Below are 25,682 nucleotides of genomic sequence, written 5' to 3'. Positions count from 1 at the left end.
TCGGGGGGGGGGGGAAACATGAATTGTTCCCAGCAGAAATTCTACAGTTAAGACTTCTTAATGACAAATGGAGGAAATCTGTTCATGGACTCCTAGAAGGACCTACTTTATTTTATTTATTTATTTATTTTTTTGGTGGCTCAGTCGTTAGGCGTCTGCCTTCGGCTCGGGTCATGATCCCAGAGTCCTGGGATCGAGTCCCGCATCGGGCTCCCTGCTCAGCGGGAAGCCTGCTTCTCCCTCTCCCACTCCCCCTCTCTCGCTGTGTCTCTCTCTGTCAAATAAATAAATAAAATAAAAATTAAAAAAAAAAAAAGGAACTACTTTAAATAGAATGTAGCTAAAAACCATGTGAGTTTGTACATATGACATTAAGTGACATTCACTGGGAACTTGCCCTAACGGAATAAAATGTAATACAAGGATTGTCTTGAACTTTGCTGAGGATTGCTTAGTTACTGAAGTAACAACAGAAGCTCTTAATGAGGTAGTTTCACATGTTTGGCACAAACCTCTGTCAGGGAGAGCTTTGAAGTAACTTCCTAGTGTGTTACTGAATTTGCGGTTTCTAGCAAAACCTGCCTAAAGATGAGGGTGAGAATAGGTTAGAGTGCCCTTGTTCCATTGTGTAGGGCCAGAAACCTAGTTTCATTACTTTGCGCAGAGGTAAGCAGAAGGCTCCAGAAGACACACAAATGCTAACCAAACTCAAAAGGGACTGATGTATAAACCTAGAGTGTGAGTTAATTCCTTTCTAGTGAAAAATATAGTTTTCAGTCATCTGGATAATTTTATTTGCCAACAGTGTGTTCCTTCTTGAAGGAAGATCTACGGGGGAGACCAGATTGTTTTACTATGGTATATTGTATTGAAGACAAATAGCATGAAATCAACAAGGAGAATGATACCCAAGTTTAATGGCGTCTGGTATCTTCACTCTACAGATACACCTGTCAGATTGGCTAGATATTTATTTTCATGAGTAAAAGGCACTCTCTCCTGTGGTGCTAGAGACAAGATAAAAATTCCCTACTTTAATATCCCTTTCAGAAATGCTCTCCCCGTATTCTTTCTCAAGCTAGAGTTTAATGCAATTAACTTGGTTTAAGCTTTTCTGTTTACAGCCTCTATCCAGCTGTGCCTCCCTGAAGTTGCACCCAGGTCACCAAGTTTGGATGTGGGATCTTTATAGTCTCTTTGTCCTTTCTATTGATGATTGATTTCATTCTATATATTTGATCTCTTTCTGAAATTTAAGTTCCTATTGGCCCTGTTGTTGGTTCAAAACCTTGGGAGCTTCCTGGGTGAAATCTGAAACTGTTCCCCGTACACAGAAGGCAAGGAGAGACCAAAGGAAAAGGCAAACCCCAGATTAGTAGGTAGTAGGTCTAATAAGCAAGGCTTGCCATGGGTGGCCGTAAGATGAGTAAATCTCATCCACCCACCAGAATCTTTTTTTAAATTTTTTATTGTTATGTTAATCACCATACATTACATCGTTAGTTTTTGATGTAGTGTTCCATGATTCATTGTTTGTGTACAACACCCAGTGCTCCATGCAGAACGTGCCCTCTTTAATACCCATCACCAGGTTAACCCATCCTCCCACCCTCCCCCCTCTAGAACCTTCACCCACCAGAATCTTAAAAGTTTATATAGAAGCCTTAATGGGGATCAGTCATGTGTACTGTCCAGATGATCTCAACACACATTGCTCTCTCAAGCCTACGTCCTTGAAAATGGCTCTCACCATGGGAACAGCAGGCCGAATGTGCACTCCAAGGATGGGAGGGGGTGAGGAACCTCCGATTGCCCAGGTGCTGTCTGAGGGTCAACTGGTGATCAATGTCCTCTTGATGACTTCCTCCAACACCCATTTAACCCATCCAAGAACCAAAATCTGTATTCATGTATTTGATAATCTCCTTTCCTCTATGACACTGTACTTGATGTTAAGACTAACTGCACACAATTTTCTAATCAAATAGGACCCTTCAATTCCATTGGCTACATAGTCAAAATTTGTCCCTTGTTGAGAGATTATAGCTATAATTATCTAGATAGCTGTTAGGTATTTTCTCCATTTCTAATTATAAATTCAAGTAGTGACTGGCTTTGTGTGCATTTTATATATGCTCCGAACAACAGCTGTTATTTATCTACATTGGTCATAATTTAGTATACTTGAAGAGTGGCCCAAAAGAGGAATTTCCAGGAATTTGAAGAGCTAGCTCTTGGGGTTTGAGCTCAACAGCACCCATCTGTGACAAATGAATAATTAAAGGACCGAAGAACCTAGGGTCCCCATGCTCCACCTGAGCAAGAGGAGGGTGGAAAGAGAACACTATTGGGGGCAGAAATGCAGCCAGGAAAATAACACCAGGCAAGAGATCTTATGTCAGTGCTTTAGAAAATTCTCATACCAGGTGATGCCAACAACCCAGGATATTTTGAGCAGCTCCAAGAGCTGTGTCGTGAAAGGCTGAGTCCAGACATTTACGTGGAAGAGCAGGTACCGGAGCTGCTCACACCACAGTAGTTCCTGATTATTCTGCAAGAGGATGCCAGACTCCTGTGGGAACAGCACCCACCAAGTGCAGAGGGAGCTGTGATTGTTTTAGAAGCTCTTGGGGAGATTCAGGGTAGTGGCTAAGATGCAGGAGGTTTGAACATGTGGAGAGTTGGGGAAGGGGGACGCAGAGGACTGGGACCACCAAGCTAGGGCAAGGTGCGTAGTCCCAACAGTGGGAGAAGAGATGCTAAGAGGGTCTCTACCAGCCTGGACTGAAAATATTGGTCTCTCCCATCTGACTCCCTCAGAGCTTGCCCTATGGCTTACTGTCCTTGGAAATGAGTGAAGATTTGGCTTTGTCCCAAATCTGGCACACAGCTCCTAACCCCTTGGAGTCTCAGCAGTGTTAAGAGTGTCTTTTGAATGCTAAAGAGATGGCTGGTGGCTGGAGGCCCTTAGGGCTGGTCCCCAGAAAGACCAAGTCTTGACTAGAAGGTTGAAGTTTCAGCCCCATCCCCTGACTTCTACGGTGGGGAGAGGGGCTGGAGTCGATCACTAATGTCCAGTGATTTAATCAATCATGCCTACATAATGAAACCTCCATAAAAACCTCTAAGTGATGGGCTCAGAAAGCGTCAGGGTTGGTGAACCCATCTAGGTTCTGGGAAGGTGGCTCACCCTGAGAGAGCTTGGAAGTTCCAAACACCCCACCCACCCTCCTGTACTTTGCCCCATACATCTTTGCCATTTGGCTGTTCCTAAACTGTATCCATTATAATCAACCGGTAATGGTAAGTAAAATGATCTGTGAGTTCTGTGAGTTGGTCTAGTGAGTTATCCAACCATGTGCTTGGAGGTGCTGTGGATTGATAGCCAGTCATCGGAAGTACTGGTGACCTGGGACTTGGACTGGCATCCAAAGCGGGGACAGTCTTGTAGGGCTGAGATCGTAAACCTGGGGAGTCTGACACTAACTGCAGGTGGTTTCAGAACTGAATTGAACTGTTAGACACCCAGCTGGTTCAGAAAACTGGGAAACTGATCGGGGTCAGGAAAGAAAACAAAAAACAAAAAGCCCCCATTCATGAATTAGATGCAAAATCTTTAATGAAATATTAGCAAATAAAACCAAACATCCAGGGGCACCTGGGTGGCTCCGTTGGTTGAGCGTCTGACTTCAACTCAGGTCATGATCTCAGGGTCCTGGGATCGAGCCCCATGTCAGGTTTCCTGCTCAGTGGGGAGCCTGCTTTTCCCTCTGCCCCTTCCCCCGCCCCCCCCCACCGTGTGTGCGCTCTCTCTCTCAAATCAATACATTAAATCTTTAAAAATAAATAAATAAGATCTTTTAAAAAATCAAGCATCCAACTAGGGTTTATTCCAGGAATGCAAGGATGATTCAGTATTCTAAAAATCAATCAAGGTAATTCATCACAGTAGAAAAAAAATTCATAAAACTTCCAACATACCTTGTTTTGTTGTGCTGCACTTTATCCACTTCACAGATACTGCGTTTTTCACAAATTGAAGGTTGGTGGCATCCCTGCTCATTTCATGTCTCTGGATCACATTCCGTAATTCTCACAATGTTTCAAACTTTTTCTTTTTTTTAAGATTTTATTTATTTATTTATTTGAGAGAGAGAGTGCACAGAAGGAGCGGGAGAGGGAGAAGCAGACTCCCCGCTGAGGAGAGAGCCCGCTGATCAGGGAGCCCGCTGAACAGGGAGCCTGATGAGGGACTGGATGCCAGGACCCTGAGATCATGACCCGAGCCAAAGGCAGACGCTTAACTGACTGAGCCACCCAGGCGCCCCTCAAACTTTTGCATTATTATTATATTTGTTACAGTGATCTGTGATCAGTGATTACCACTCACTGAAAACTCAGATGAGAGTTAGCATGTTTTAGCAATAAAGTCTTTTTAAATAAAGTATTTTTAATTAAGATACGTACATTGTGTATTCAGACATAATGCTCTTGCACATTCACTAGACCACAGTATAGTGTAAACATAACTTTTACATACACCGGGAAACCAAAAAATTCATTTGATTCACTTTATTGCAATGTTTGCTTTATTACAGTGGTCAGGAATCAACCCCACAATATCTCCAAGGTATGCCTGTCTCTTGATGGACGCATAAAATGATGACTTCAGGGAAAGTGATTTCAAAAGTGACACTGAATTCATCTTTCCTTCCTCCCTCTCCCTGAGTTCTGCCCCTCCAGTTTGAATTAATTTGTAGGGAACTGTAGTCTATGCTGGCTCTGGCCTGCCCCATAGATGATACCACCTGTTATGTTACAAGGGCCCTTGACTCTATAATCACGGGACCCTCTGGCTTTACACTTTGGTCCCCATCTCTGGCTCTGTGTGTCTTTTACTAATTCTTCAATCTGCAAGACAAAACAGAAGGAAGCTGACAAGCAGGTACTACTGAATGATTAATCATTGTAGAAGGTACTCTGGTAGGTACCAGATGGACAGATAGGAACAGAGGTCCTCACCAAAGGTCCCACTGCTGATAAATGGCAGGGCTGAGATGTGAGATGTGAACCCAGTCAGTCCAGTTCCAGAATTCATCCTCTTAATCATTCCATGTCCCTAACCCTACAGGTACATAAACCAGCCAGGACACTAAGCACTGTCAGATAGACATAAGGTACACGTGATGTCAAAGTACAAAGGAAAGTGATTAGTTCTGACTGGGCATGGGTTAATTCTGGAATGCTTTTAAAGAAAGAGGTAGCAGGGTACCTGGGTGGCTCAGCGGGTCAAGCGTCTGCCTTCCGCTCAGGTCATGATCCAGGGGTCCTGGGATCTAATCACCCCCGTCGGGCTCCCTGCTTAGCTCAGCAGGGAGTCTGCATCTCCCTCTGCCCCTCCTCCCACCTCTCCCCCCACTCGTGCTTGCTCTCTCTCTCAAATAAATAAAATCTAAAAAAAAAAAAAAAAGGTAGTATTTAAACGGGGACTTAGGAGATGAAGATTTGGGCAGAAAATGAGGCTGTATTAGTCAAGACTGCGCTGTGGGATTGAAAGCTTAACACAACAAAGATCGATTTCTCTTATGCAAATGTGAATTCCAGGGGGCCCACGTCCAGGGCATTCCCTCAGTGTCCTGAATCCGAGATCCAGGCTGCTACCATCCCTGGTCCTGCCTTCTAGCACCTGCTTTCCTGACCTCGATGCAGGGGAAGACACAACAATGTGGGGTGCACACACGTATCTTTCACTGCTTTCAGCCTGGGAGCCACACACATCGCGTCTGCTTTCGGCCCCTGGTTCTAACAGGAGAGCACGGGGGCGACTCGGTGAGAATGTATTGCCTCGCCACCGAGAAAAGGGGCGTTCCAGACCAGGAAGCAAACGTGTGCAAAGGCCTGGGAGCATACAAGGGCATGGTGTGCGTGGGGAAGAAGCAGAGGGATCCAGGACCCAGAAGATCGCAAATGTCATTTCATACGTTATCGGTCTGCTCTGGCTGCCAGAGCAAAATACCATCGACAGGGTGACTTAACAGAAATTCATTTTGTCCGGGTTCTGGAGGCTGGGAAGTCTGAGATCAGGGTGCCCACAGAGTGGGTTTCTTCCAGGCCTCTCTCCTTGGCTGGCAGGTGGCCATCCCTCTGCCTAGTGTCCCTGGTTCTGTCTTAATCTCTTCTTCTTACAGGGACACCAGTCACATTGGATGAGGCCCCACCCTTATGGCCTCATTTTAACTTAATCACCTCTTTGAAGGTTCTGTCTCTGTTAGGAACTCAATGTTTGTGACCTCCCTGCTCCCCACTCAGATGTTGAAGCTCTAATCCCCAGTATGACAGTATTTAGAGATGGGGCCTTTCTGGAAGGAAGTAATTAAGGTTAAATGAGATCAGAAGGATGGGGCCTTGCTCAGATCGGATTAGTTACAAGAAGAGACCCGAGAGCCCCCCCGCCCCGGGGCATGCACAGAGGGGTCTCGTGTGAACCCAGCCAGGTGGCCTCTGCCTACAAGCTAAGGAGAGGGCTGTCAGGATGAAACCCACCTTGCCAGCATCTTGATCTCCAGCCTCTAAACGGGGAGACAGGACATTTCTGCTGTTGAAACTCCCCCAGTCTGTGAGATTTTATTTTGGCAGCCCGAGCAGACTAAGATAACGTCTGAATACAGTCCCATTCCGAGGTCCTGGTGGTGAGGACTTGAACATGGGACCCTGGGGGGGGGGGACTCGATTCAGCCCGCAGCACCAGGCCCCTGGGAGCTCTCAGGAAGGAGCATCATGGTTTGCCTTGTTTTATAGACGGTAACGAGAATGGGGGCATGCCGAGGTGGGGGCCCAGTGAGCTGGTCCCAGTGGCCGTCCTGGCAGGAGCAGCGAGGACAAGATGGAGTGGAGGCTGGAAGCACTTGCAGGTGTGGACTCTTGTCCTCAGACGCCAGGGACAACTTGGTGAGGGAAAGAGAACAGGATTCCAGGGTTTCCAGCCTCCCTGCCAAGCAGATGGAGGCATCAGGGTCCAAAATAGGAAACCCAAACGCCTGTTTGGGAAGAGCAAGACTTCGGTCTGTGCTGCGCTGCTGGAACAGACGCCCAGAAGCATCCACGAGACGCCTGGACAACCAGCCTCAGCCTGGAGCTCCAGTGAGGGAGGGGGGAGGGGGCATCCCAGGAGGCGCACACAGCCAAAGCAGAGGGAGGGAGGGAGGGAGGCAGGAAGTATCAGGGTTGGTGCAGATAACTACAGTAAGACCGAGGGCTTGCCTCGCCCCTGAAAGCAGTCCTCCTCACCCTCCCCATAGCCGCTGGGTCTGGCCTGCCACATCTCCACCTGGAGGACCCCTGTCAGCCAGGGCTCCCTCTTGATTTAACTGTTTCAATCCTGCAGTAGCTATTTTTTAAAAAAATATATTTATTTATTTATTTATTTGAGAGAGGGCGAGCACAAGCAGGGGGAAGCGACAGGCAGAGGGAGGAGCAGACTCCCCACAGAGCAGGGAGCCCAATGCGGGGCTCGACCCCAGGACCCCAGGATCATGACCTGAGCCAACGGCAGACGCTTAACGACGGAGCCATCCAGGCGCCCCTGCAGCAGCTATTTTCCTGCAATTCATCCTAACCCTACGCAACATTGTACGAGCCCTGAGCTCACAAGGCCCTATCGTGCGTGAATGTACCTGCGGTCCCAACGGGACCACGGGTCTTCCCTGCAACAGAGAAGCATTCAGGGTCAGCTCTGTGACCCTGGGACCGCCATTTAACCGCTCTGAATCTCGGTATTTTTATCCACTGATGGAAAAAATATAATTCCCGTCCTATTTAAAAGGATAGTTGTGAAGAGCAAATGAAAACATTGACTATGAAACAGATCCTCTCTGAGGCAACAGAGGAGCGGCGACAGCTGGGGTGGGGGTGCCAGCGAAAGAATCATCGTCACAATCTGCCCTTCAGGGACCAGCCAGTAAAGCTACGTAAGAAAAATGTAGCTAGACAACCTAATCCAGAGAGAGAAATGTAACTGAATCCTTCTTATGGATCCACTTCTATGATTGCTAAAAAGAAACAACATAATCTTTGTCTTCCAGGAGCTGGGGTAGCAGGATGCAGCCAGAGATCAAGGCCAAGCCCAGGTTAAAGTGTGCCCCACGTGGGCCACACAGATTCAAACTGCGCAGGACCTCAGCGGGAGCAGGGATGATCAGGATGTTCAGGGAATGCTTCCCGGACAAAGTGGACTTTGAAGGGAGCCCGTGATGCAGCTGGGGAGAGAGAAAGGCAGGTACCCCGACCTGGCTGTGTTGGAGAAGAATCGGGCAGGGGAGCCCTGAATTGGAGAAATTCTACCTGCCACCCCCTACTCAGCCAGCCTGCTCCTGAGGCTGGAAGGCCCCACTTTCCCAAAGATGGAAGGAGTGTGGAACAATGTCCTAAATCAATGCGAGGGGCGGTGGGGGTGGGGAGGATGCCTATTTCCTTCTGTTGCTAAACCAGTATTTGCAGCTGAACCACCATCCTGACAAATGGGCTGGAATCAGGTGCACTGTCAGTTGAAACTGTTCCAGACGCAGTACCAGGCACACAGCCAGCCTGTGAGAAGGGTTGGGGGCCCAGGGGGCACCCCGGGCTCCTTGTGCAAAACTCACTGCACGCTTCATCTGCAGGGACGCTTTCTTGGCTCACAGATGGCTCTGGAACGGTGGCAGCATCTTGGCCGCTGGGTCAACCAGGCGCCCACAGAACAAGGGAGTGGGAGGGGCTCTTGTCCTGGACATGGGGGGCTGGGGAGCCACAGGCTGTGGGGGACCCTCCTCGTGGGGGCAGCCAGAGGTGCATTCTTCCCCAACACACACACACACACACCGTCAAGCTAGAGTTGGTTTCTAATGACATGGCTGAATACTTCCTCCTTTCACTCATAACTTCTCAGGTTATAAATAACTTTTCCTGAAAATACTGTATTTCACTGGATGAAACGGCCATCTTCTTGGTAGAGAGTCCGGGAAGAGGGCAGGCGGTGGGGGGGGTAGGTTCCTAAGCAGCAGATGGAGGGGTTTTACCCACTGGGTCAATTAGAAATTTAAACTTCTCTGATAAAAATATCAGCAGGTTCCTTTCTTTCCCTTTGAGTTTAAAAAAAAAAATAACCAGCCTATGAAGAATTTGAAACTAACCTTCAAAGTGGATCAATAAGAACTATTTTTAAAAACCCCAGGGAAAAAAGAGGCCGATTTCTTGCCAGCAGGAAGGTCACACTTTGTACAAAGGGAGGTCTTGCTGGGGAGCGGAGCGTGTGTGTGTATGTGTGTGTGTTTTTGTGTGTGTGTGTATGTGTGTGTGTGTGCGCGCCATGTATATCTTTCAGGAGTTGCTATGCTCGGAATATTTGTGTCCCCCCAACCGTCAAAATCCAAAACAACTGAAGACCAGCCTTGAAAATTCCTGAAGCAGGAAAAAAAAACCAACAGTTTAGTCATACAAACAAAGGTTGATTTAGCTTATTTTGCAAGGCTAACTTGACCTGGGTCATTTCTTGCTTGTGCCTCTGGAAATTACAAGCAACATGTGAACTGTTTCCCCAGGTTGATGTGAGGTAAGCACTGTCGACTTCCTTATCATTTAAGAAAATTCTAATATTATAACCAATCACTGTAAAGAAAAAATCACTGCCTTCACGCGTTCTAAGCTGTTTTAGAACAATATGTCCCCGAGCTTCATTCCATGCTTTGGTCTGAGAACTCCTGGTTTGCAAACTATCTCTTTGGCGTAGGCACAATCAACTTTTACTAATTACCACTTTGGTGATTCACTAGTTTTACTTCCATAAAGTCTTCGTCAATGAGATTAGTGCCCTGATTATAAAAGAGACCCCAGAAAGCTCCCTCGCCCCATCCACCATGTGAGGACGCCACACAAAGTATGGGAGTGGGAAGGGGGCTCTCACCAGACCCAACCACACTGGCATCTCAGACTTCCAGCCTCCAGAACTGGGAGAAATAAATTTCTGTTGTTTATAAGCTACCCAGGCTGTGGCATTTTGTTACAGCAGCCTGAACAGACTAAGACAAGAGTCTTTCCATTAGGGTCCAGAATCATTTTCCTCTGACCTTTTCCAATGTAAATTCATTTAAGTGGTTCCCTAAAAAAAAGAATCATAATAAATCTAACGCACAAAACATAGGACTGACTCCTAAAGTCTCAGAGAGGTGATCTTGGCCATCTCTTCGTCTTCGGTGAACACTGCCCACCAACAAGAGAAAGCACACCTTGATTTTAAAGCTCTCCAGAAAGGGTGTTGCTGGGGCATTTCTCTGGGCCCCCCTCATCTTTGTGTTCTGTGCGCATCCCTCCTGAAGTACCTTCTTTCATTAGACACACACACACACACACACACACACACACAGTGTTGTCCAGACCACAGCCTCCTGGCTCTCTAGAATCCTGACTTCTCCACGACTAATTCCTGAGGCCACAAACAAATGCTGCAAGAAAGAGGTCATCCTTGGCCTCTCTGACCCCACAACGAGCCTAGCGTTTCCCTTCTCAGAGTCCCGCTGACTGAGGTATGACATGGAGCACTTCAGAGAATCCAGACCGTCACTACGAGCATTTCAAAAGCAATAGCGTCCATAGCCCGTCCACACACGCTCTCGGTTTCTCCTCCCATTAAGTGGCTGTCACTCTCCATAAGATGTCAGGGAGCAGAGTGTTCCCATAAACCAGAGAGGGATTCCTGGGGACCATACCAATTATATCCTTTGTTGTGCAAAGATGTAATAGGATCCCAAACCACAGCACTCTCTTCAGCAGTAGGGACTCACGCCCCAACTCCACTGCTGCGAATCACAGTCTATATGCCCAAGTCCCACAAGCCGCGCTAGCTTGTGTCCAGCCTCAAAAAGTCCTCATTTCTGTTTCATTCTCAACAACCACCGAGAACCTTTCTCAAGTATTCCAGAACCTCCTTCTGGAAATAGAACTGCCTGTTGGCCATCACCATCCGACTCTGGTCAATGACTGACACGCAGTAAATCCACAACTAAATGCACGTCCTCCTGCTCTCGTGTCTCGCCCTCTTCCGACACCCCATCTGCCTCAAGAACACCCTCGCGCCCTTCAAGAGCCAGCTAAACCACCACAGAATCTTCCAGAATCCTTTCATGATACTGCACCCAGGATACAGTGAGTGTGCACACTTTGGCACTTCCTCTACCCTCCAGGTGTCTCGTGGCACCTACGATGAGCCACTGGATTGCTGTGTGTGGCTGTCTCCCCCTGCTAGACTAGAAGCCGCTTGCAGGCAGGGACCGTGTCTCGAATGTCATTGCTATCCCAGCATCTAACGATGTCTGCAACACAGCAGATGCTCCATGTGTGCTACATGGAGGGATATATATCGATGAGACGAGCAATTCTAAACCCATCCAAGCTTCCTTAAGATCCCTACTCCTTGTAGTCCTTGCCCAGGCCCAGCTGTCTCCCTAAGTTGAAGAGAAAAACATTTTAGAGGCCTGGAGGAACGTTTTGTCCCCCTCACCCCTAGCTGGCCAGAGCTGCCGGGACACAGGAGATAGGCTGGAATCAGAACAGAGCCCTGTGGGTGCTGGGGGCCATACCGGGCTGCCTAGCCATGCTCTTCTGTCCACTGTGTGGATAGCACAGAGCCTGATGTGGGGCTCAATCTCATGACCCTGAGATCATGACCTGAGCTGAAATCAAGGGGGCACACACAGGGGGCATTCACGTGCAGGTTACCCTGTGGATCACGGGAGTTAGTGGGAACCGCTGGGAGAAAGGGTGTAGAATACCCTCAGAACAGTCCCACCTGAGCGCATAGGAAGCTCTTCACCTTCCAACATTCCGCCCAAGCACTGCCGATTGTTCAGGACCCCCGGGCAGCTTGGAAACCTGAACAGATAATGTTATTACAATACACATCAGCCACTGAAGACCACAGGGATGCCCTCCCCTCCCGGCCACACGCCCCGCGCCTCCACAGCATCTCCGCGGACACTTCCCAGAGTTGGGACCCCACGCACCTCCCAGGGCCCAGGGCACCGGACCGCGCTCATCTTCTGCAGAAATGCCATCCTCGACCTGTACTGTTGGCCTTGGTGTCGGATCGTCATCCTGGACCCGCGATGAACGCCGAACCAGAACCCGAGCGGACCACAGGAGGGGAAGCCCCCGGCGAAGGCGCCCGCGAGCCCCGCACACGCCCCGGCGTCCCGGGGGGAGGAGGGCGGCCCGGAGGGCGGGGCGGGGGCGGCTGCTGCCGGCGGCGCCCCTTCCCTCGGCCTCGGCCCCCGCCCCGGGAAAGCCGCTGGGATCCGCGCCAGCCAATCAGCGCGCCGCGCCGCGGGCTCATTAGCATGCGCTGCGCTTGCGCCCACCTGCCGCCAGGGGGCAGTGTCTGGCCCCGGTGGGACAACGCGGAGCCTCAGGTGAGACCGGCTTGTGTCTGGCGCGCCGCGAGTGGGAGCATCTGTCGCAGAGAGCGAGCCTTGGACCGCATCCCTAAAACCTGGGGAAGTGAAGACAGCATACCGTGGGGTTTGGATCCCTGGCTAGGCTGCCACCGAGTCACTGTGTGGCCCTCAGCAAGTTGCTTCAACTTTCTGAGCGTCAGTTCCTTATCTAATTGGAGAAAAGCGACTGAGTAGTGAGAAATGACACCTGTCTGTCAAGAGCTTTGAGGTCAGAATGAAGAGCCCAGTTAACTGGCAGTGAAGTGTGATGCTCACCTGCCAGGTGGGCTGGCTGTGAAGCCTGGATTTCCCCTAGGCTTAGCATCTCAAGCAAGTTATGGAAACTTTCTGGGCTTCATTTTCTCCATCTGATCAGTGAGGTTAGAGCATCCTCCTCTTTGTGTTTTTTGGGGGGGGGGGGACGATTTGGTTTTAAGATTACTGAGCTAATGCATGCAAAAGCACTTAGAATAGTGACTGACACGTGGAGAATATCAGGTAAACCATAGTTTCTCTCATCTCTTGGGACACTTTCTTTAAAATTACCATGCCTGGTGGCTCCCTTATATACATAATCAGAGATATATGTATTCTCAGAATAATATGAGAACTCTTGTTGTAGAAAATGGAGGTAAGGGTGTATGTAGACCCCGGAATCAGATTACTTGGGGTCAAGTCTCAACTCTGGTATTTACTAACTAGCTGTGTGTCTTTGGGCAAGGTATTTAACCCCTCTGTGCTTCAGTTTCTGTAAAATGGGGATGATGTAATGACTGTCTGCCTCATACGGGTATTAAGGGGAGATGAAGGAGTAAACAAATGAATAGCTATCACTTGTTACTATTATTAATATTAATATCATTAAAGAGAGTGTAGTAGTAAACACAAAACTTGAAATGAAATGAGGCTCAACTTGGCAGTTACTTCCTTCCCCTGTTCTCAATTTCTTCATCTGTAAAGGGAGGGGCTAGAACTAACCAATCTCTGACAGAATGAGACCTCCAAGATCTGAGACTCGGGATTCTCAAGGTCAAACACAAGCCTGTGTTTCATTTCTAGAGCCGGCCAGCTGGGGCGTGGCCCATGAAGCTGCTGTCACAAGACGACAGGTGGGCATTTGCCAGAAGAGGTGCGCTCAGAGACCAACTCTGCAGATAATCTGGTTCCCATCCTGGTGGGAGAACCAAGTTCCTCCCAAGCTACCCAGATATCTTAGCTCTGATTTAAAGTGCTGGAAAACGGTTTCAGAAACCAAATTCTGAAGTCTGGTTGACTCGCAGGGAAATGACTTGACAAAAAGCCATGAGGTCTATAGCTCCCAGCCCCAGCGAGGCCACTGCATTGCTCTATGACAGACAGCAGGGAAAGCACCCATATCACCCAGGTTCTCAACTTTATTGGAATGGGTTTTAGTGAAATAATTACAGAATCCTTTTAAATGTTTCTCCACTCTCTTTTGTTGATTTGGGCTCCCTTTTTTCTTGATTATGTTAGGTCATGATTTATCTATTATAGTGAGATTGTATGTGTGTGTGTGTGTTTACTTGAGAACTGGGTTTTATTTAAAAGTTAGAACTTTAAGATCATCTAGTTTATGGATATTTATATTGTTTAGGTTAGTTAGCAGATATGAACTGTAAACTAGAAAAACCTTTAGGTCTGTAGAATGACCACTTATGTCACTTGGCATCTCTTCTCCTGAAATAGTTCCTCCTGTGGTCTCAACGTGACCAGGTTTGGATGATAAATTACATGATCACCCTAATCGCATGTTGATTTACTCTTCTAACAATAATCTGATCAAGCCACCTCATTTCCTAGCTGTGGGAGATGTCATGGGGCATCAGAGAGAGAATATGACCAAGGCTCAGGACCTGGATTCTGATCACAGATCTATTCCTGACCCATGGGGGGATTTCAGGCAAGACACATCACCTCTTGAAGCCTCAATTCCTGGTCAGAGTCTTCAGTGCTTCCCAAAGTTTGCTTTACAAGGTGCTTTCAAGAGTTGATCAAATGCCCACGCTGAATCAGCATCTCTGGGCTAAACTCCACTATCAGGATTTCTAACTCCTATCAAAAGTCATCATAACAACTAGCCACGTGAATTTCTTTTTGAAAAAATTATGATTTGATCCAAAAACTGTTGTCCAGATATTGTCCATCCTGTTCCCCTACTATGTATCCTAGGAGAAATTTCAAAGTGTAGTACCAACAAAAGTTTAGTCTTCTCTAAAAAACAAAAAAACAGAAAACAAAAAAAATCCCACAGTGTTTCCTTTTCCCTGATCAAGAGAGAGATGTGTATCATGTTTCCTTTCACATCCTGACCAGCAGAACACTCCCAATCTGGCATTACCCTCCCTTGGAGCAACAGGAATTAACATTTAAATTTTTCTCCACTCTGTTTTCCTATTTGAGTTCATATACTATTGGTTTTATTGTCTGGACTTTTTTCTTTTGGTAAGCCACAACTTTTTTGAAGTGACTTGAGATATAAATAAATAATCTATGAAATGATGAGTGGGAGGTGGCTTGATGAACAGCACAAGGGGGGGAGAAAGGAAAAAATGAGCAATCTGAACACTCTTCAAGATAAGTAAGTCTATCGAAATCAAACCCACATTGTTTTATTTTAGTCCATGATACCTGCTAAAGGGAGAACAGTGCGGGGGGAAATGTATTTGACTTTGATAAACATCTCGCTCTCCTTACAAGACAATTGATCAGAGTACTTCTGTCCATCTGAAGCGATCGGCTTAGCTTGAAAGTAGAAGGATGTCTCATTCTGCAAGCCTGGATCTCCTCTCTCCTCCCTGCACCTCCATCATCTCTGGATGAGGTGGGTGAGGAAGGGAGGCAAGGAGGGAGGGGGAGGGAGGGAGAGAGGCAGGGATGGGGATGGGTGCTAGGACTTCAGGGATTTCAGAATAACCTGACCTAAATAATACCTCCTGATCATCCCCAGTATGCCATCCTATAATTAGGAAAATCTCCCTTCCATTCTTTCCATCTTAAGGAGTGGAGTTCCCACAATGGGTCCAGGGAGAAAATTTCCCATAAACACTTGCTCGAAATCGTCAGAGGCAAATATGACAATACTGTGCCATCTTCTGAACCTCTTCCCCATAAAACACCACAAATGTGCCTCCCTTAAACCAGAGCCAGGTTTAGCAGGGTTCTGCTAAACAATATTGACGTCCTTGCTTTAACAAGTTTCTTTTTTTCCACTGTCAATAGACATGCTCACTACCAAAAGTTTAGAAAGAGAGAAAAGCAATTTTTAAAAAAAATTTAATAATACCTAATCTGGGAAAAGGGGTTTGAATGTCTTGAAATGAAAAGGGACATAACTGGGAGGCAGGAGACGTGGATTCTGGTCCCAAGGCTGTTATAGCTAGCTGGAGTGGCCCGGGACAAGTTACTTATTCTTGATTTTTTTCATTTATAAAAGGAAAAGTTTGGGCCAGGCACAGCCACTGTTCTAGCAGCCGGGATCACAGAACAAACAGGCAGATGCTAATGCCTGAGTGCCTGGGCTTACAGTCCTGGCATCATCATATATGAGTTGTTTGAGCCGAGGTAGATTTCATAGCCTCTCCGTGTTTCATTGTCACCAGCTATAAATGAAGATCACAGTAATAGCTATTACGTATCGATGGCTGCTATTGTTATCTTCAACATGGTCCAGTCTGCCCGTCCAGACATATCTAACATCACACAAGACCTCTCTTCTGAGAACCCCATGCCCTATGGTGTCTACACAGCTTCACCTTGACCCCACATGTCATTTGGGAGTCTCAACTTTGTGATGTCCAAAAGTAAGTGAATAATCTCCATGCATCTTAAACCTGTGCCTCCTTGACTGCTCCCTATCTCAGCAAATAAGACCAACACCCACCCACTTGCTCATCCCCCAAGCCTGGGAGCCGAACAGATACCTCTTTGTCCCTTACTCCTGAGATCTGATCAATCAAGTTATGTTGACTGTCTTCTTAGTGTTCCTTTCAAAACTTACTTCTATCATCTCCCCTGCCACCAGCTAAATCCAAGCTACCAGCTTCTCTTGCTTGGGCAACTACCATGGTGCCTAATTGGGTCACATTCATTCCTGCTCCCACACCTACTTCTAGCTTCCAATTTTTTCCACTTGTGGTGACCAGAGTGATTATTTTTAATGTTAGACATTTCACCCTTCTGCTTTGAGGGCATCAATTGTTCACCGTAGCTCTTAGGAAGAAGCCTATTTGTAATGAGTGCTACATGACCCCGAGACCCATCCCATGTCCCGCTCCTCATCTTTATGCCTCTGCCACACTGGCCCCTTTTCCACTTCTGGAAAACCCAAGCCTCTTTCTGCCACAGGACTGTCACGTGTGGCCAAAATTCTTCCTCACTTACCTTTTACCCGGTTAGCTTCTCATCCTTTGGGTTCCAGCCAATATGTGACTTCCTCCAGCGAAAATCTTCCCTGACTCCTCCCCCCAAGACTGGTTTAGGGCCTTCCATTATGTCTCTTCTTGGTCCACTTTCCTTAAATATAATTTTTTTTTAAACTTGTTAAAGGAAAGGGTTGGATTTGTACACCCACATTCATAGCAGCTTCGGTCACAATAGTCCAAAGGTGGAAGCAACCCACGTGTCCATCGATGGGTGAACAGGTAAATAAAATGGGGTCTACGCATACAGCAGCATATTATTCAGCCTTTAGAGGAAAGAAAATTCTGACACACCCTACAGCATGGTCGATAATTATGTGCTTCTCTCCATGCTGTTTGTCTTCCTAACAGGACTGTCAGCCCCCTGAGGGCAAGAGCTTGCTTCTTCTATTCACAAGCTAGAGCCAGCACTTGGCACCATGCCTGACCTAGAGCAGGCTTTCAATCAACCCATGAGAGAAGAAGGAGATTCAGAAAGACATGCAGAGAACAGAAATGAGGGACAAAGTGGCCCAAGGAACCTCAATTTCTATCTGTTCAGCTCCAGCCCTGTAGAGGCCCTGCTGTCCCTTGACTTTGTTGCCCGTCCTTGGATGCACAGAAATGTCATTGCAATCACTTTACCTAAGGCAACAAGAGGGTCTTTCTGTCCCTGGAGTGCTGAAACTATAGTTTCTCCTTCAAAACCCACTCAAGGCCTTTCGAATACTAGTGACCGCAAGAACAGATGCCCGTAACATCAACCTGTTATGAGCCAGGCACTATCAACAGTGTTTTCAAGACCCCTCACTTCATCTTCCTGACAACCTCCAGAGTGAGGTCCTGTGACCCAGTCCCCATTGCTCGGGTGAGCATCCAGAGCTGGTGGGACAGGCACAGAACTAGGAAGTAGCAGAGGTGGGATTCGAACCTGAGAGTCCAGCCCCAAAGTCCCGAAGTTAATATATAATTCTTTTTTTTTTTTTTAAGATTTTCATTTATTTGAGAGAGAGAGAGAGAGAAAGAGAGAGAGCGGGGGAGGGGCGGAGGGAGAGGGAGAAGCAGACTCCCCGCCAAGCAGGGAGCCTGATGCGGGACTCGATCCCAGGACCCTGGGATCATGACCTGAGCCCAAGGCAGATGCTTCACCGACTGAGCCACCCAGGCGCCCCAATACATAACTCTTATACTGCATTGCAAATCCCCCCTGTAAGCTTGGTATCAACGTCTGTGGAGTGAAGACACGAGAGATGTGGAGTAGTCCAATGGTGGGGAAAGTTTGTTCTCCCTGCCCGAAGTTTTCTTCCTCCATTGTGGCCCTATGAGAAAGCTACGAGTATGATTCCCATTTTCCAGATGAGGAAACTGAGTCAAAAAGGCTTTGAATAACTAGCTCAGGTCAGGAAGCCTTGAACAGTGAGTAGCAGAGCTGAGATTCCCCCCCACCCCCACCCCCAAGCAGGCTGGTTCCAGAGTGAACACTCCACACTCTGCACCCAGCTGCTTCAGCCCAGATGGACACCAGCCTGATGACCCCAGGGGACACTGGCTACCAACGTCTCCCTGCCTCCCGGGTTTCGGTGTCCCCAGTGTTCCTGTGACAGGCAGAGACTCAGTCTTCCGCATCTTCAGCCCTTCCTTCTGCTTCTAGAAGAAGACAGCCTCTTTCCTGAGGAACCGATGGGGGAGCTCGAGCCAGTGTGTCTGTCCTACTGTGACGTTCCAAAGCGAGGGGCTTTCCAGAGTTCCGCCTAGCTGCTTTCTGCCTCTGGCTTTCCCAGGGAAGCCTCCTTCTGGAAGGGCGCAGGAAGATGACTGATCTTGGATAAGCAAAGGAAATGAAAGCGGGAGCACCTGTGAGGATTTTGACATCCACAGGTTTCCCTTTTCCTTAGGTGGACAGGCTCGTTCCCAATCCCATTCCCCTCTTATTTGTCTCTGCTCCCACGTGGGTGGAAACTCAGCTTCTCTGCCTCCCTTCCACGCCCTCCCCGCCCTGCCTCCCTGCTCGCTTTCTCTTGCCCCAGTAACACTAGCCAGCACCTCTGCCTTGGAAACAGAAGCTGTCCTTTTGCCTCCTCTGTCTCCCTTCCAAGGGCTTGTTTTGATTCAAACCCTGAGAATTTTATCTTCCCCAAGGATTGTTAGCATGCTAGCATCCCTTCTTCCAAACTCTTCTGTGACTCCCAGTTGCCTCCCACAGAAGGACCACAGCCGTCCTCCTGGCATTCCAAGGCTGACCCACATCAACACTCCCTAAGACCCTGTTCTATAGTCAGTTCAGGTGACTTGCTTTTTTTCCTGGGCACGTGTTGAACCTGCTTTGGGCTCTGGTCTCTCCCTCTGCCTGAATCTCCTCCTCCACATCCTTTGCAGTCGCTGCAGCCCCAAGGCCCCCCTTCAGGAACGTCTCCCTGCACCCCCATCAGAGTCGCATTTCCTTCCTCTTCTTTGGCCCCTGGTGCCCGGAGGGAGCGGGAGCGCCACATCCCCTCTGGACGGCAAGCATCCCCAGGGGCATAGCCAGGGGCTCCAACAACTTCCTCACAGCCCTCACCCTGCCCCTGCATTGTGCACTTGTCCACGACCCACCTCCCTCCCCATCTCTGCCACGCTCCAGAAGCCCCCTTCCTAAACAAACTCCCCTCCATCCCCTCTCAGTGCCTCTCCCTGCAGACCTCTGCCTGCCTGGGGAACTCCGCAGCCCGGAGGACACCACCTCCCTAGCTTCTCCCCTACCCCCTCCCTCAGCCCAGAGCAGCGGCTTCCTGCTTCCTCCCACCACCACCACCCCCCCACGCTAAAAGCCCTCCTCCTCTGGGGCTCATTCCACCGGATACCAGCCTCCAGGTTTCTCCCCTGTATTCAGCCTCTCGTCTTCATGTTGTGTGACTTCAGAGTCCTCCCCCCTCCCCAGGTGACCCATCCGATGTCCCAGTCTCATAAATTCCCAAGGACCTCGGCTGCCCCTTCACTTCAGCCACCCACGCTCAAAGCCACACCCTGGACCTTGTTGTCACCCAGAAATACGCCTCCTTTGAAACATGGCTTTCAGCTCCTGGCTGTGCGAGCTGCTTCCAGACCTTCCCGCTCTTTCCCTCATGCTCTCTCAAGCGCCCCTCACTCCAGGCCCTCCCGGGCCACACGTCCCACCCCACCGGGCCTGGATTCCAGGTCGGTGGAAAGAACCAACTTCTCCACAGCCTCTTTGAGCCCTCCCGCCCAGCAGGTGCACCCTCACAGCACCCAGGCGGGGCAATTCCACCTGCCGCTGATGAAGAGAAACTGAGGAAAACCCCAGCTGCGAAACCTGGTCTGTACAATCCCAGGCTACCATCAGATTTAGGTCAGCCCCTCCTTGAACTTGGCACTGCCTCTGCAGGTCTCCCACACACCAGCCCTCTTCTCAGGCCTGACCAAACCCCCATCCCTCTCATTCTCCACAGGCCACAGGGCATGAGTTTGGCTACCAACTTGCAGCTCTGCCCCCTCCCCTCCCCCACCACCTGCCCGCCCCACCCCTCCCCTCTCCCACCACCTGGCATCCTTGAGCCCTCCCCACCCCCCTCCCACCACCACAAACGCATCTTCAAGAGGGTGTCATTTCTCCTGTTCAAGGCCACCTTGTCCAGCCATGTGTGCTCTTGAGTCTTTTTCTTACTATCTCCTCTGTGACCTTGCTCCATTCTAGTACTCTCTGTCTTGGCTAAGGGCCAAGGGCTAAGGGCCTTGCCAAGAGTGGTCTGGTCTGGTATGGATTGAATTGTGTCCCCCCCCAAAAAGATATATCTAAATCCTGACACCTGGTACTTCGGAACGTGACCTTATTTGGAAATAGGGTCTCTACAGGGGAAATCCAGTTAAAATGAGGTCAGGTTAATCCACTGTGATTGGCGTCTTTATCCAAGGGGGAAATTTGGACAGAGGGAAGGCAATGGGAAGACGCACAGGGAAAAGAGAGCCATGGAGGTGGAGTGATGCATCCACAAGCCAACAGGTGCCAAGAAGTGTGGGCAAACACCAGAGGCAGAAGCAGCAGCAGGGGATTCTCCCCTAGAGCCGTGGGAGAGGGTGTAGCCCTGCCCACACCTTGATATAGAACTTGCAGCCTCCTCATCTGAGACAATGCGTTTCCGTTGCTTCAAGTCACCCAGTTTGGGTACTTTGTTAGGGCTGCCCCTGGGAAACCCTTGCAGGTGGGGGTACTGACCCTAAGAAGGGCTTCAGCATCTCCTTGCTGTGAAGCCGGGGATGGACATACAGCTGAACGTGGAGGCTCCCTGAGAGCCTGCTAGAATACTGAGTGCCTCCCTATGGAGTTAAAATTGTGCTCTCAGCTGGCTCTAGTGACCCCAGAGCTCTGCACCATGGGGTGATTTATAAGCCTGAGTTCCCCCCAGGACATAGCCTAAGTACATTCGAATCGCCAGCTCCTAGTCCAGACCTAACACCCGCAGGCTTCCAAGGCTATGCATAGAGTCAGTATCTGGCCAGCCGAGGGAGCAGGGAGCAGGAGTGTGTGGAGAGTTCGGGGTTGCGAGGGAGGTCCACAAGCCTGGCGCAGCTTTTGCACACATCCACACAGGGCAGCCCGTGGGACACATTCAGCCTCCTGCCGCAGTCAAGATAACCACGCAAAACGGAGTGATGCGCTGGGGCGTTCAGCAGACTGTTTCCCAAGGGTGACTCACAGCTCCGTGGAGAGTAGCAGGCCGGGACAAGAGCCTGGGCTTTCTTTCCCTTCTTCTGTCTTTCCAGCAAAGACAGGAAGCCCTTGGAACAGGATGTAGAAGCAATTCTCATCGAGCCGGGCATCCTGCTTCCAGAGGCAAGAGGCCGAGCAGGCCACAGGGATGACATTCGAGTGACCATGACCACGATGTTCCTATTTGAAAACAGGAGCACAGCCACTGTCCTCCTCCTCCCGTGTCCAGGCCTTTAAAGTGATCTGATGATACATTCCGCTTTTTTTAGTCTTCCTCGCTGGATGTTAGCACCTCAAAAGCAGGGAACCTGTCATATTAATCTTTATGGGTTGGGGTTCTGCTCCTAGCAGGACCTCAACAAATGTGTGGTAAACGCATTTTTTAGAGATTTATTTATTTGGGTGGGGGGAGAGGCAGAGGGAGAGGGAGAGAATCCCAAGCAGACTACCCCCCACTGAGCCTGGAGCCCGAGGCAGTCCTCGATCTCACAACCCTGAGATCAAGACCTAAGCTGAAATCAAGAGTCGGACACTTAACGGACTTAGCCCCTCAGGTGCTCCCCGTAAATTGAATTTTTAAAGCAATCATTGAGTCAGCAGGTCAATGTTGGAGCAAAGTGACACAAAGGAACCACTCAGAGGAGGTTTGTGGGACACCCATTTGATCAGGCTCCTTCTTGCGCTCCTCATGGTGAGGGTCTTGAACAAGGACTCAGTTGGACAGATGTCACACCCTCTTTTCTCCCAGGCTCTCCCAGCCTGGACCCCCAGACCAAAAGTCAGAAGCTGACGTGGGTTGATGTTTACGTGGAACCTGAGTGATTGTGCTTTCAAATGAAATCGATGGCAAAGCTTCGTCTCGCTGATGAAAGTACTTTTAACGTCCCCCAGGCCCCTGGTGGGAGGTAAGTACCCTGGAATGGGCAGGAGAGAAGCCTGGGAGGAACAAGGAACGTGGATGGCCACAGGTCCAACTCCTGCAGGAGTCTGCCTACAAAAACACATTTCTTCCTGCTGCGACGTTGTCTCGTGCAGTAGTAGCTTTGCTCTGGAAAAGCTTGACCGTATTTCCGTGTGATAAGTGCCACAATCAACCCGGCTGAAGGGATGAGTGCTGAGCTAAGGGATGCGGTACATGAGCAAGCATTTGTCGGGCACTTATTATGTGCGCATTGTGGTGGAGAATCAGAGGCAAAAGACACAGTCACCAGGGAAAGATTCTGCTCGTATGGGGGAGCCGAGAGCCACAGAGAAGAGCGTAAACAGCATTGGAGAAAACGATGGGAGACACGGGCTTTAGAGCCAGGCTGGCTTCCAGGATCAGCTCTGTGTGCCCTGGACCCGTTACTCAACTTCGTCCTGTCTCACTCTCTTGAAGTGGAAAATGGGAATGATACTCATCATCCTACCTACTTCACAGGGCCACTGCTGAGCACTGAACGGAATTTGTGTGAAGCCCTGAGTGCAGTTTCTGGTACCTGATCAGTGTTAACTGATGTGATTATTACTATTGGCTCTCCTGTTAAATGAGATATCGTATATAAAGTGCTAAGCAGCGCCTGGTACTTCTCAAGCACTCAGTAATGCTAACTGCCATTATTAGTACAATTTTCATTTCGAAGTTCTGGGTTAGTTATCTATTGCTGCATGAAAAATCACCCCCAGATTTCACAGCCTCATGCAACAATACACACGGATCTCTCAGAGTTTGCAGGCGCCGGGAACTGGGCAGCAGTGTATCGCTGCATGGTTCTAGCTCGGAGCCTGTCAAGAATTGGCAGACGAGCTGTTGCCTGGGTCTGCTACCAAGGTGGCTCGCTCCCATCCCAGCAGGTTGGCGCTGGCTCTTGACAGGAGGCTTCAGTTACATGGACCCCTGCAGGGCGCTGCCTGAGTGTCCTCACAATATGGTGGCTGGCTTCCCCTCTGGTGAGTGGTCCAAGGGAACGAGGCAGAGACATGGTCGCTGTATTGTGAAACTCCGTGCCACCATAACCCATCGGTTACACAGGCCTGCCCTGTTCATTTGGGGGAGGAGGGGTTACCCAAGGGTGTGAATATCAGTAGAGACTCACTGAGGGCCATCCTGGAGGCGGCTGGCGACACAAGTCCCCAGTCGTGTGGCAGAGACGTGATTTCTATAGGAGTTCAGATGAGAAGGAGAAAAATGGAGTGCTTGGGAATGTTTGGATTTTTTTTAGCTAGATCTTGGCCATTTCTTTTTTCTCATATTCCTTACTTCTGTTAGCACTTGGGAAGAGAGGACCGTAGGACTCTTATAACCAGAAGGGAGAGAGGGAGGCAGGAAGTACGGAGAACAGTTTAAAAGGGGTGAGCAGGACCCACCCGTTGGAGGGACAGTAAGGGAGAGACTGACATTGGGCATGAAACAAAGAGGCAGCTGGGACCCCAAGCCAAGCAAATAGGCTGAAACTAGCTGCGGTAGGAAGTCAATGTTAAGGGCATAAGGCTTTGGCTAAACACATTTTCAAAATGCCTGCAGGCTTGTTTGATGTGGGGGAGTTGAGGCTGGGTGACGGGTTTTTGAAGGTGAAAAATACTCTCCTCTAAGGGACGTTCACCTCAATGCAAGTGTACCCTGGCGAGGTCAAGGCAATACCAGGAAACGGACTTTAATAGCTTCCTTCTATCAGGGTAGGAAGCTTCAAGTTGATAAGAAAGTCGGAATCGAGTATTCCACTTGGAGGAGGAGTCTCCCCAAAGGAAGCGCTGGAGGGGGAGATAGTCAGTGTTTACACAGCACGCCCGCGATGTCTGCAGTTTATACAAACTGTGCATCCTCGGGCCTTCAGAAGATAGACCCGCCTGACCTAGAAAAACCCACATCTGCTGCCCCACCAGCACCTCGAGGAAGTGCCTGCAGGGACCCACCCTGCCAGGAGGCTCGGAGCTGCTGGACACGTTGGGGGCTGGAGCTACCTTCCACACTCTAGCCTCCACACTGGTCACTGCAGTGCTGGGCAGGGCCCCGACCGTCACTTAAGTATCCCCTGCATGTCCTAAATGGAACCACCCGTTCAACCCTTCCAGTTATTCCCGTCAGCAATAGGGAGGCCTTCATGATCATCCTAAGACATGACTTCGGTCCACTTATCAAGACAAGAATAAAACCTAATGTTCCTAGATCAGTGTGGGGACCCCAAGGGCTCCCAGGGCGAGGCTGAGGGATTTGCCGGCCCTGGAGTGTACTGTGGGCTGAGAGGCGAGGCACGAGCTGGGCATTTCTGGATTCGAATCAGCACCAGCCCTTGAGCCTGACCTTGGCAAACTTCAGTTTCCCCATCTGAGAAATGGGGAGCAGGCTAACAGATAAGGCGCTCTTGGACAGTGCCTAGCCTCTAGCAAGAGCTGGTAGACAATGACCACCACCATGATCTCATTATTAGTCCATTATTCTTCCATGCCTCCTGGGCTTCATCTGGATGTTATAGGGCCCCCCTTCCCAATCCCCTCTTCATCTTTCAAAACTGTGCTTCCTGGGTGCCGGGAAGGCTTAGTCTGTCAAGTCTCTGATTTCAGCTCAGGTCATAATATCAGGGTCCTGGGATCGAGCGCTGCATTGGGCTCCACGCTCAGTGGAGAGTCTGCTTCTTGAGAAACTCTCCCTCTGCCCCTCCCCCCGTTCATGCACTCTCACTACCTCTCTCAAATAAATAAATAAATAATCTTAAAAACAAAACTGTTCTTCCAGAGAGGCCCCACATGGAGCTCCCTGACTGGTGGAGATGCTCTAACTCTCATGGCCTTAGGCAGTTGTCCCTGGGGTCATCCCTTAGCACATTAATGGCTGGTTGACCAGTTGGCTGTGCCCACTGTGAGCTCATCATAAACTCATTGTCTTTGTGTTCCCCTACATGCAGCGCAGAGCCTGGTCCAAGCAGGCACTCCCCACATGTCCGGACCATGCAGCGTCGTGTGTGTTTCCTGGAGCCGCCAGATCCGACTGCGTGCCAGCAGGCCCAGCAGGCTTGCTTTTGATCTGGACCATTGGCCCGCGCAGAGATAGGAGATGACAGTAACTTAGGCCACTCGGAGGATTAGGGGGTCCCAGGGAGCAGCTTCCTTTCCAGCAGAGCC

At 49.4% G+C, this 25,682-nt stretch overlaps 1 long non-coding RNA gene across 1 annotated transcript; it reads right to left on the bottom strand.

Annotated features, from left to right (window-relative positions):
* Positions 1–3,597: 3,597 nt before the first annotated feature.
* LOC145717294 (uncharacterized) lies at positions 3,598–12,277 on the bottom strand. The gene is made up of 2 exons (XR_014140413.1): positions 12,057–12,277; positions 3,598–11,892 (listed from the first exon to the last, which is right to left on the bottom strand). It is a non-coding gene; the product is annotated as an uncharacterized LOC145717294 (long non-coding RNA).
* Between the last annotated feature and the right edge of the window lie 13,405 nt (positions 12,278–25,682).

Source organism: Leptonychotes weddellii, chromosome 15 (assembly GCF_054177405.1).
Source record: "Leptonychotes weddellii isolate Sample4059 chromosome 15, ASM5417740v2, whole genome shotgun sequence".
Classification (NCBI taxonomy): Eukaryota; Metazoa; Chordata; class Mammalia; order Carnivora; family Phocidae; genus Leptonychotes; species Leptonychotes weddellii.
The sequence above is the reverse complement of the archived record's forward strand: the minus strand, read 5'-3'. Positions and strand labels throughout refer to the sequence as shown.